Below are 13015 nucleotides of genomic sequence, written 5' to 3'. Positions count from 1 at the left end.
GTCCTGGGGCGTCGCCTGGGACCGGCTCTCGACGGGTAGAGTGTAACGAAGTGTTAGCTTAGGAGGCGCAGTGCTAGGGACTGGGTAGCGCTGAAGCTGCTGGTTGTCCTGGGCTTCTTGAGGAGGCTGTCTGAAAAAGTCACAGGTGCTGGTAGGGGAATCCTGGGGGAAAACTGGGGCCCAAACCAGCACTTTGAGCCTCTGAGCCAGAAACCAACAGTAACTGGGAAAAAGTCCAATGGCGCTGAGGTGCTTTACTTTTGGCTGAGAAGATAAGCAGGAAGGATAACAAACCAATGGGATGTCTGTAGACTTCTACTGGAACTTTTAGGTCTGTCTTCTGTAATTCCTTACCTGTCACTCAGAGGTTTTTTCTTTTTCTTCCTTGGGTTGCCTTCTTAGAGAATTCCTTAGCTTGATATTCCACCTCTCTGGTTTGGTTTTAAGCAGTGCTCATTCTTCTATTCAACCCATCTCTTTGAAAGGTTTCTTTTTACTGCTGTTGCTATTTGTATTTCCAAGATATCGGTTAATTATTTTTATAACTGCCTGCTCTCATTTCATGATAAGATATTCTGTCTTATCCATATGATTAATTTAATTACATTCATGTTAATGTCTAACACTTTTTTCCCCCCTTAGGTGCATATTCTCTCTTGAAAGAAAGGATAAAACATATTAAAGCTGTTCTTTTTTTCCGTGGCTTGATTTTTCTGAAACATTTGTGATTGTTGGTTTATGTCTCACTCATTTTTATGTACCTCAAGAGTCACTGATTTGTACTCTCTTTGCAGGAGGGAGGGGCATGAAGAGGATGAACTGCAGGGTATTTTTTTTCTTTTTAATGAAAATGGGTAGAATCAGGGTTTGTAACCTATTGGTCACCTGGGTCCCTACCCCATTCCTCCAGAGCCTTGTAATCATCGGGATTTTGCTTGTTTCTTTTACCCAAGCTCCCATACTCTCCAAGCTGGAAGCAAACATCCCATTTTCTACTTCCTGGAAGGCTTTGGCGAAGCTTTGGTTCTAGTCTCTCAGCCAGTTCTCCTTTCATTTTCTTTCTTTTTCATTTTCTTTCATTTTCATTCTGGGCTCCTCCCTCCAGGTTTGCACTGCCTTTCTTTATGTACAAATGGGGATAGTAGGAAAGAGTGACTGAGAAGCCCTTCCAGTTTTTTAAAAAGATTTTATTTATTTATTTGACAGAGAGAGCATAAGTAGGCAGAGCTTCAGGCAAAGGGAGAGGTACAAGCAGGCTCTCTGCTGAGCAGAGAGACTGAAGATGGACTCAATCCCAGCATCCTGGGATCATGACCTGAGCCAAAGGCAGCCACTCAACCAACTGAACAACCCAGTTACCCCCAAATATTTTTTAGTATCTTCTTTTCAGTACTTCAAGGGAAACCAAACATCTTCAGCAGGACTCTCAAAGATGAATGAAAAACCAGTAATAATTTGCTACAAAAATGACAAACATCTGTTTTTGGTACTGCATCTAAACAAGTAAATTTTAAAAATTAACATTATGGTAAACATAAGAATTTTCTGGATGTAATCCTTTTAAAGCTGATGCTTGTATACTTTTATATCTCGGTCAAGCAAGGCACTACAGTATCATGGTGACCATCCATATTCTATACAAAAACTCTCAGTTCTATTAAGAACATGAAACAAGTGGTGCCTGAGTGGCTCAGTTGTTAAGCACCTGTCTTAGGCTCAGGTTATAATCCCATGGTCCAGGGATTGAGACCCACATCGGGCTCCCTGTTTGGTGGGAAGCCTGCTTCTCCCTCTCCCACTCTTTCTGTTTCTGTTCCCTCTCTTGCAGTGTCTGTCAAATATATAAATAAAATCCTTTTTTAAAAAGGACATGAAAGAAATTCTCCAGGGAGAGGGAAGAGAATACAGTTCAAAATTAGAATAAATTCAAATTTAAATTTGTACATCAAAAGCTCTTTCTAACTGCCTCTCTTACACATAATTCTACTAAAATAGCAAACCCAATAGAGGACAAAATTGTTTGTTTCAAAATACATAGCCTTGGACTTTTGTTATGTCGATAGAAAATTACCCAGTTGCCTCCATTAATTGGTTATAATTTTGAGAGGAAGCTTGTGTATAGAAATGGGGATTTCTAGCACCGAGGGGCCAACAAACTGGAGGACGCTAACACTGCCTGCAATCTAGCAGCAACTCTCTGAGGCCACACGCTGATTTTGGATGGTCGTCTTTTCCCTCGGGGAGGGTACGACTGTTCAAAGTGAATGTGTAGGGGGGGGGACAAGATGGCGGGGGAGTAGGAGGAGGCGCCTTTTCAGCCGGTACCCCAAAGTGAGCTGATTACCTACCAAAGAACTCCGATCACCCATGAAATCCGCCTGAGATCAGAATTATACACATCTGGATCTCTATAGGGGCAGAAGATGCCAGTGGGCAGGTAAAGCGAAATGGGAACGGCGGTGGACTGATATCGGAAGATAAACAAAAGGGGGAGGGAGCCACCAGAGGCGACTGGTTGGAAAGTAATACCCCAATACGAGCGAGAGTGCCCTGCGTCTGGGGACCAGCATTAACTTGGAGACTGGTTGAAAGCACTCCAAAAGAGCAAAGGATCACGGGGGGAAATTGTGGGAATCGGGGCGGCTAGGGACAGGGGCTTAAGTCCCTGGTCCCAGGACAGCCTTCCGTGGCGCTGAGGCAGAGAGAGTGTGACAGAGAAACCGGCTCTTGGTCCCTAAGCCGCCAGCGCGCCCAAGAATGCGTGGGTTCTAGTTCCTGTGAGGGGATGGGAGCCACGCTGGTCGGCAGAACGCGCGAGCCCTACCACAAAGCTTGAGATACGCGCACACGTCCCTCATGCTCCAGAGTTACAAAGGCCCAGCCGGCGCTCTTTGACCCACGCCATTGTTTCAAAGCCTAAGCCGCGTGCCCCAAACTCTCCCCTGACAGAGGTGCGCAAAAGCCCCGCCTGGTGCTTATGGGCCAGCACCCTGTTCTCAGTGCCCGAGACGCGCGCTGCCTCTGAAAGAGGTGCGTGCAAGCCGGGCACTCCCAGCCTGGGCCAGCGGCAAAATCTCAGTGTGCGATCGCTGCTTGGAACCTCTCTGGTGGTCGGGAGCATTCAGACAGCTGCCACTGCCTTGGCTTTGGGTACAAGCAAAAGATCCTGCGCCCCCAGGGTCTGCAACTTAGAACCTGCTCTGCCAGTGGCCAAGGGCGAACTTATTTAGGCTCTGCACCCAGACTGAGGCTTCTCTCTCAGAGGGAGATCAGGGTGTGGTTTGTTTTCCTCTACAACTACAAAAACCATCAAAGGCGGTCAAGGTGAGAGGGAAAAAAAAGTGAACAAGATTAAAAACCGCCAGAGAACAAAAGCCTGAAAAAAACCAGTTTCCTCAGAGCCCAACCCCTTGAGGGGGGTGGGAGGACTTAACTCAGGAAACATCATTGACTGACAACCCACGTGGCAGGCCCCTTACCCAGAAAACAAACCAAGAAAGAAAAAAAAAAAAGGACTACAAGAGAACAACCACTACTTCATAGGAAAACTTGTATTGTTCACTTGTTCCCACTATTCCGGTTCATTTTTTTTTTTCTACACATAGGTAATTTTTTTAACATGTTTACCATCACAGCGAGTTGTACAGTACCTCAAATTCCATAATACCTTTCTAACCTAACTTTTTGATACATATACCTATGTTTTTCTTTTGCATTTTTATTTTTTGAATTCCTTTTTTTAAATTTTAGTTTAGTTTAGTTTATTCCTTTTTAATTTTAATCCTCTAATATTCATATAGAGTTAAACTTCAAAGTAATCCCCTTTCCCCAATCAATACTACCCCTATAGGTAAACCAATTTTTAATCCCCTTTATCTTAGGAAAGTTGAGTCCTTTAACAAAGTTATCAAGATACATCCAGGAAGAATCAAAACAACCTTCCTCGCACACACTGAGAATTTATAAGAACTCTCCCATCTTCTTCCACCAGTGTTTCTGTGATTTTTGTGTTTGTCCTGATAGCATATAAATTTTACACTTGTGGTTCTTTTTGACGAGGTTCTTTCTTTATTTGCATATATATATTTTTTTCTCTTGTCATATACTTGTATCAGTCTTTTTATCTCTTTTTGTTTGTCTACTTCATAAATCTTACCTTGGGGCCCATCTGGGCTGAACCTTCTTTTTCATCTTCCCTTTCATTCCTGTCTCTCTCTCTCTTTTTTTTTCTTCTTTTCTTTTTTTTTTACTTTTTTCTTTTCTTTTGTCTCTCATTTGGGTGGGAATCCTGATTGCTCAAAGTGATGTGTATATTTGAAGAGAGGACCTCAAGACCTCTGGAAGTCTGCATGCCTCATTCACTGGGCAGGGGACTTCCTGCTTCAGGTATTTGCACAATATACTCCAGTTAAAGTCCACCTTCAGCTACGAGTCAAAGCCATGATTGTTAAGAACACAGAATAGGGTCCTACATAGCATACACGATGTGACCAATAGGCATTAATGGTCACTCAAGTGTTCTGGTACATTGTTATCCTCCAGTAGATTATAGAGGTAAAAAACATCTGAAAGAAGCATGAATACCCAACTTTTGTAGCAACATGGACGGAACTGGAAGATGTTATGCTGAGTGAAATAAGTCAAGCAGAGAGAGTCAATGATCATAGGGTTTCCCTTATTTGTGGAGCATAACAAATAGCATGGAGGACAAGGAGAGATGGATAGGAGAAGGGAGTTGAGGGAAATTGGAAGGGGAGGTGAAACGTGAGACTATGGACTCTGAAAAACAATCTGAGGATTTAGAAGGGGTGGGGGGGAGGTAGGGGGAAGGAGGTGGTGGGTATTGGGGAGGGCACGTATTGCATGGAGCACTGGGTGTGGTGCAAAAACACTGGATACTGTTACGCTGAAAAGAAATAAAAATTTTTAAAAAATTTAAAAAAATCTGAAAGGTTCCCAGGAAGCAGTGGGTTTTGTTTTGTTTTGTTTTGTTTTGTTTTTTAGAAAGAAGAGGAGGATGGGTCACTAGACTTTAAGAGGTCATGAATAAAGCAGGAGAGATAGGAACTGAATCATAAACTTTTGTCGTTAGCTTGGCAGGAGTTGAGGTATAAGGTCCTAGGTCTGCATGGTGGTGGGTAGGTCACAGGGAGATAGTGAGGTTAGTACTCCGAAGGGGAGCTGGCATGTGGGCTTGGGTATCAAGTAATCACCAATGTAATTAAGTGGGATAACCATGTTTGTAGTGTGTGTGTGTGTATGTGTGTGTCTGTGTCTGTGTGTTAATTCTTCATAGCTGGGGATACTGTGTTAGATGTTTATTGATCCCCTATCCAATTTCAACATTCCTAGTATTATGACTTCTCTGGCTCAAATATTAGCAATGGCTATGGAGAGAAGGTTTAGACCCAAAAGCATGGAGCACAGTGTATAGAAAGTTTCTCCCTAGCTTGAAAGAAGGTTTTATCAGTATATTTTTGTCTACTCAGGCTGCTATACCAAACACAGGCTGGGGGGCTTAAATGACAGAAATGTATTTTCTCACAGATCTGGAGGCCAGAATTTCCGGTTCAAGGTGCCAGCAAGGTTGGTCTCCAGTGAGCCTTTTCTTGTTGGTCTATAGATTACTATCTTTTCAACTGTGCCCTCAGATGACCTCTTCTCTGTGGGCCCCCAGAGGGGAAGTAGGGGGAGTGCTTTCATGTGTTTCCCCCTTATGAGGACACCAGTCCTAGCAGATTAGGACTCCCGTGACCTCACCAAGCCTTCAGTACCTCCTTCTAGGTAGGCCCTATCTCCAGATGCAGTCACACTGGAGATTAGGAATTCTACATATGACTTTTGTGGGGACACAGTTCAGTCCATAACAATTAGTACAGGAGAAAAACCATGGAGAGAATTCTAGAGGAGTCACACGTTGATGTTATAAGGTAAGTGGGCATAAAAGAGCACCTCTGAAGTCCAATAGGTCATTAGAGCTAGAGGCCGACAGGAAAGTCCCGTATGTGCCACAGGTTTGAGTTTGATGCAAGCACAACTCTGAAGGGAAGATATTTGGAAGGCCTTGGCCAACCACTTCTTCCAGCCAGGGGTTATTCTGGAGGGAGTATCTCTCAGAGTGCTGCCTAGAATCAAGACTTTGGGGTCAGAAAAGTGCCACTTCCAAAGCTGGTGCTGTAAGTTACTTGAAGGGTACTGTTCTGGGAGATAGGAGATCTGGGGTGTCCTCTTTGTTCTGCTGCTGACCAGATGTGAAAATGCAGAATAACTCCCTAACCATCTCATTTCTACCACCATGTGCTGCTGTCATGTGTCCCAAGCCCCAGAGTTGGTTTTATCCATAACTGAAGCCAGTCTTTTAGTTCCCAATCTCTTAATCAGGCTGATCGTCACAATATATAGAGGACACGTGACAGCCACACTGGAGAAGTAAGGGTTGTCTTCCCCTCAGTGAGAGTGAAAAGGCTCTAGGAGAGGGCATACCAGTAAAACAAAGGCAGCCAGTGCAGGAGGGGAGTGGAGCCACGGGGAAGAGTGTGCTGATGACAGCCTTGTGGAGGGAGGGCAGAAAGAGCCACCACCATGACACTTGAGTTACAGATGGAGCTTGGGGATAGAGAAGGGATCAGGGCACAGTAGATCAGCAGCTGGCAAAGTGATTCTGTTGAGCTTAAGCTCATAGTGCCTTAGCGAATTAGAATGGGAAATACCTTGCTATTGTCTGTGACTCTGTGATTGTGTGAGTATGAGTGACAGAGTGGGGACAAAGATAGAGGGAGAGAGAATACATTCAATTTTAAAGAAGGACATTGTCCTTCTTCTGGGTAGCTTACTCAGTTAAGCATCTACCTTTGGTTCAGGTCATGATCCCAGGGTCCTGGGATTGGATCCCATACCAGGCTCTAGTGGGGGGCCTGCCTTCCCTCTGCCTGCTGCTCCCCTTGCTTGTGATCTCTCTCTTCCTCTGTAACAAATAATAGTAAAAAATAAACGAGGGTGATAAGTTATGTTTACTTTTGTTTCTGATGCCAGACATAGGTTCAGAGGATTGAAGAGGAAGATCCAAGGAGCTAGCCTCTCAAGAGGAGTGAATACCTAGTCACTGGTAAGACCCCTGGTCCTGCAATACAATATGGCTCCTGTGATCTGGGTCCTGTTAAATGCCCCTCGCCATCCTTAACCCGATAGTTTGATTCTTCATTGCGTTCAGTGTGGGGAACTGGGAGAAGCTATGACACTTGGACCTTTGTGGAGGAATTTTAGTAGTATAAATAGCAATAGTTATCAGTTCTGGAGCACTTCCATGACTCTGCTGCAGGCACTGTGCTGTGACCTGGGTTTAGAGCAGTGAGATAAACATAGAAATAGATGTGGGCTCTGTTTCCAAGAATCTGAAACCCACTATTCTCCTTGTCCCCTTCCCATTCTGTCTTCTTCAGCCCTTGTGCAATCCCACCAAGAAGGAAGCTTGCTTCTCCCCCTCCCTCTGCTGCTCCCCCTGCTTGCGCTCTCATTCTCTCTCTCTCTCTGTCAAGTAAATAAATCAAATGTTTTAAAAAATTATAAAAAACGGCAAAACAAATAACCATTTTTGTAGAGTGATTTTCTGAATGCAGTTATGGGCAGTGCTGGGTACTGAAGAAGACGCTCTGCTGACCAGAGGAGTTGGGAAATTACAGAACAAATTCCACAGGTCATTGAATATATCACTTTCATCACCCCACCCATAGCACTCATTAATCTCTAGCCCAGCCAATCTGTTGGTTATAAAAATGAGCTTTCTCCAAACTGACAGGCAGTTCTCATTTTAGCAATGTAAATCATTCTGATCTTTATCACTAATGTGATCTAATCCTGTCTAGTAAAGAAACTTGAGAGTTCTATATCTGTGTAAACATTTAAGAAAAACAATGGACTCAACTCTAATTACTTTTTAACTAACTTGACTTGCCAAGGGAAGGAGAAAGTAAATATCAGAAATCTTACCACTAAGCACAAGTTGCAAGTTATACCTGCCAAGACGTGGTTCAAAATATAAGTAACCAGTCTCCTTAGAAGCCTTTTACCTTCTTATATCTGTTATGTTAGGTAAATGAGTAGTTACTAGAACACAGCTGGCTCAGTGATCACAATTCAGCTTACCCTCAGAAGTATAAATAGATTACATGTTTAGCCCGGTAACTGGACACTGATATAGAAGTATTCACTGGCTGATTCCTAGATCAGAAACTACAAAAATTTTTCTTTTTTATGGAAGTATGGCTTTTACAATAGTCTCACCTGTACCACATAGTGATTGACTTAACTACTCTATACGTTACAGCTCTAGATGTAACATTTTAATAAAACAACAATATCCTTGATGGTATCATGGAAATGTAAGTGCCTTGTGCACTTTTCTTAATGTGTATAATTACCTAGACATCATAGTAAGTAAATCAAGGCCATTGTCAAGCTTCCGTCAAGGAGAGTCCTTAACTAGAAGGATTTCCCATTGCTCTCAGGATGATAACCTCTGAGTCACAGGTTCCATTAGTTGCCCACACACATTTGGAGCCTTGTGGACTTTCTGACAGCTGAGCAGCATATCTCTGTTTCAAACATTGTGATCCCTATTCTTACTGCAAGAGTTACAGTTGTCACTTTTCCTGTGACCCCTGTCTTTAGGAAAGTGTCTGACTCAGAAAGTCGAATCAGTACCCCCCAAAGGTATTTTCAGGAGAACCACCTCAAAGATGATCACCTGAGATACTGTCAAGAAAAAAAAAAAGCTGAAATTCTAAGCAACATCCATAATAAGTCTTTTCATGTTGATAAGGAAAGATTTTCCCCTAAATACCAGATAGGCTCCATGAAAGTGAGATCTTTACCTGTTTTGTTCACCGTGTCACCAGTCCCTAGAAGAGCGCCTAAGACATCACTCAAGATTAGGTTGCTTTGAATGAATCAAATGAATGAATGAACTGTAGCCTTTGATAGTGAGGTAGTTTATGGTCCTTAGGCAAGAGATGGGATTTGTGTTGGAATTTCAAGAATGGGAGGGGTCGAAGAGAAAATTGTGAAGCTAAATGTGAATATATGCAATTTACTGACTGGAGTAGGTCTGAATACATTTCAAACATAATTAAACTATGGCTGTGGGTCTATATGTGTTTTCATAATTTTCCCTTGAAAATGTGAGGCATACAGATGTCATCTCCCGTGAATTCTCCTTGTCCGTATACAGAATCACCAAAAGAAAAAAAAAAAAAAGAGGCATTCTGACTGTCCTCAGCCCATCCACTCCAGGATTGTGACTCTTTCTTCCTTATGTTCTTTCTGACATCATGGATTTTCAGGTTGACCTCTCCCATCTTGGGTCCCACTCTCATTAGCTGTAGAAGTCATGCGATGTTTGTGATGTGAGGGTGGCAATACTCTCTGACCCTTGGTTACAATATGTCTTTGAAAGCCATATTTATTCTACTTTTACAGCATTTCTCCATTTGAACTGGCCACCTTTTAAGTGGTCATTAGCCACATGTGGCTACTAGCCATGGGACTTGGACAGCAGAGGTGTGGAAAGTCCGCACATTCTTCCACTCAAAGGATATTGTGAGTTATGCTACATCTTTTTTTTAAGTGTCTTTTTTAGATATTTAAATTCAATTAGCCATTAGATAGTACATCATTGGTTTGAGAGAATTTAGTAACTTGGTGCTCATCACATCACGCTTGGTGCTCATCACATCACGTGTCCTCCTTAATGCCTATCACCCAGTTACTCCATGTCTCCCACTCCCCCTCCTCCAGCAACCCTCAGTTTGTTTCCTATAGTTAAAGGTGCCTCATGGTTTGTCTCCTTTTCTGATGACTCCCATTCAGTTTTCCCTCCCTTCCCTCTGATCCTCTGTACTTAATCTCAACAGTAAAGTCAAGCAGTGGTAGTAGTTCAGTCATGGAGTCATGCATATTCTAAATCTGATGAGGTGGATTCCTATACTGCCTTTGTCTCTGCTAGAGCGCTTACATTTGTTATATTATTGCTGCTGTGTTCATGTTTCTCGTTCACTGAATGTCTGATAAAAGAATTAGTAAAATGTGTGACTACAGGAAATACAATGGTCATGGATGATGAAGATTTTCTCCTTGACCAGACTTGAGTCAGGTTCCTCTGAGACCTCTTTCTGTCCAGCCTTGAACTCAGGCTCCGCCCACTTAGCCCAGTTTTAGCAAGAAATCTGCTTAGTCAATTTTTCAGCAATCTCCTATCCTACTCTTGATATCTGATCAAATTCCTTATCTCTCACCCCTGGTATCTTACCACTCTTTTTTTTTTTAAGATTTATTTATTTTGACAGAGAGAGAGCCTGAGCAGGGGGAGTAGCAGAGGGAGAGAGAGAACCAGACTCCCCACTGAGCAGCAAGCCCAATGCCAGGCTTGATCCTGGGATCAGATCATGACCTAAGCCAAAGCCAGAGATTTAACCAACTGAGCCACCCAGGTGCTTCAGTATCTATAACGTTTAATATCTGATCAAATCACTTATTCCCAGGGAACCTGGCTGGTGCAGCTGGCTGAACGTTTGACTCTTGGTTTCTGCTCTGGTCATGATCTCACGGTCCTGAGATTAAGCCTCACCTCAGGCTCTATGCTCAGTGAAGAGTCTGATTAAAATTCTCTTTCCCTCTCCCTCTACCCCTACCCCTGCTCCCTCTCTCTAAAATGTATTAATAAGTCTTTTAAAAAATTCCTTATCCCCTGCTCTCAATAGTTTATGACCCTAGCCTTCCTTCAACAATATTACTGTCCAGATGGTTTAGCCAGAATCCCTTCATCCTTACCCTTGATGTTCCATCTTAATTTTACAGTGACCCCCACCATGCTCTTTAGCTATAAATCTCCATTTGTCTGAGCTGAGCCAGATTTCTCTCCCATACTATGAAATAAAATCCCATCATAGTAGCATCCCTTGAATAAAATCTTCCTTACTGTCTTTAACGGGTGTCACAATTTTTTTTTTCTTTAACAGTCAGGAGGGTGCTAATGGAGTACCATGACAAAAGGCCTAACTTCCTATAATGGACATTTCCTTGGTTTACCTGACAAATACTTTTTTTCTGTTCTAAGGAAAATTTCCAGTTCTCAGTATAACTGCCAACTGGCCCAGGGGTGGACAAGTGAGTCAGATGAGACCAAAATGAAAATTCTGTTGAGACACTGGATCTTGAGGATTCAAGCCAAGGACAAAAAAGTGTCGGTACTCCATTATTCTGATGGTCCATTAACTCTTGCTTTTTTGGTTCCTGTGTCTATCACAGCCCCTGCCTTTTTGAAGATAATGACCATTCATCTGAGTACACAGTTCGCAGAATCCCTTTGCAGTGGCACATGCGGGCCAAGGTAGTAGAGCATAATAGATCTCTGTAAGTTTTTAAAAAATGTCTTTGTCCCTGTTGCCCATGGCCATTAAAGACAAAAGGTTGGGGGTAGGGGGATATTGGAAAAGGTGAAGTTATAGCTACTCACTGATGTTGTGATTGGTAGAGAGAAAGCAACACCTACATACAGGGCCAGTGGGTGAGTGGAGGAAACATCTTTGGCTCTAGGAGGAATGGGGGAAGGAGAAATATTAATAATCTTTGTCTTTGGAACTGCCCCTGAAGACTTCCCCACACAGGAAAATGACCTAGTGTGACTCTCCTAAACTTCGGCAAGCCCCTTAAATTTAACTGACATCTAGATCTGATACTCCCTGCTGGATAACTCTGAGCATTATTTGATTGTTACTTATTTTGTTTTAAAATTATTTTTAAAGAAAATTTTAATCTAAATACAATTAATTAACATATAATACTAGTTTCAGACATACAGGTTAGTGATTCATCAGTCTTTTATAACACCCAGTGCTCACTGTATCACATGCCTTCCTTAATGTCCATCACACAGCTAACCCATCCACCCATCCCCCTCCACTCCAAGAACCCTCAGTTTGTTTCCTGTGATTAAGAGTCTCTTTTGAGGGGTACCTGGCTGGCTCAGTGTGTTAAAACCTCTGCCTTCAACTCAGGTTATGATCTCAGGGTCCTGGGATCGAACCCCACATCAGGCTCTCTGCTCCCTGGGGAGTCTGCGTCCTCCTCTCTCTCTCTTCCTGCCTCTCTGCCTACTTGTGATCTCTGTTTGTCAAATAAGTAAATAAAAAAATTTTTTTTAAGTCTCTTCTGGTTTGTCTCCCTCTTTGACTTCATCTTGTTTTATTTTTTTACTTTCTTCCCCTATGATTCTGTTTTGTTTCTTAAACTCCACATATGAGTGAGATCATATAATAATTGTCTTTCTCTGACTGACTTATTTCGCTTGGCATAATACCCTCTACTTTCATCCCTGTCATTGCAAATAATTGCCATTTATTTTAACTCGACAGAGAAGGCCAGTAGAAACAGCAGGTGATGGCCCCAGCTCCTGTCCCTCCATGCAGAACATCTGTCAACTCCTGTGGACATATTTTCCTCCCCCATTCCTATGAAAGTTTCTCAGTTGTTACATGGCATGGACAAATGCTTTTGGCTGGTGGCATGGACACACTGGACAAACTTGGCCTTCGCTAAAACAAAGACTGGATTCAATTACTCAAACTGAAACAGGAATTCTTGGATGAACAAGCCTGCCAGGAAGTCCCACTGGAGGTACTCAACCTGTGCCTCTTCCCTCTTTGGACCAAGAACCTTAACTTGAGAGATGAATGGCTTATCCAAGGTTATGGCAAGGTTACACAGAGCTGAAACTAGACACAGGTGTACATGCCTATTGATCAAGGCTGGCCATGAAATCGAACTGCCTCAAATCTTGATTCTTTTTGCCACTTATTATTCTCTGACCCTGTTTTTCATAGTTTAGGATGTAGGAATAATAAAAATATCATCTAATGGGGTATCCTGACTTTTTGATGTTTTAGTTCTTGTCAGACATTTACCATAATGCTTAGCACATGGATATGTGTGTGCACACACATGCACATGCTTGACACTCAAA

General features: G+C 42.7%; 1 long non-coding RNA gene across 1 annotated transcript; it reads left to right on the top strand.

Moving 5' to 3' along the window:
* The first annotated feature begins 6962 nt into the window (after positions 1 to 6962).
* Positions 6963 to 12767, top strand: LOC131812462 (uncharacterized). Its single transcript, XR_009346363.1, has 4 exons — positions 6963 to 7105; positions 9475 to 9594; positions 11302 to 11406; positions 12408 to 12767. It is a non-coding gene; the product is annotated as an uncharacterized LOC131812462 (long non-coding RNA).
* Positions 12768 to 13015: the final 248 nt, after the last annotated feature.

This window comes from Mustela lutreola, chromosome 12 (assembly GCF_030435805.1).
Source record: "Mustela lutreola isolate mMusLut2 chromosome 12, mMusLut2.pri, whole genome shotgun sequence".
Classification (NCBI taxonomy): Eukaryota; Metazoa; Chordata; class Mammalia; order Carnivora; family Mustelidae; genus Mustela; species Mustela lutreola.
The sequence above is the reverse complement of the archived record's forward strand: the minus strand, read 5'-3'. Positions and strand labels throughout refer to the sequence as shown.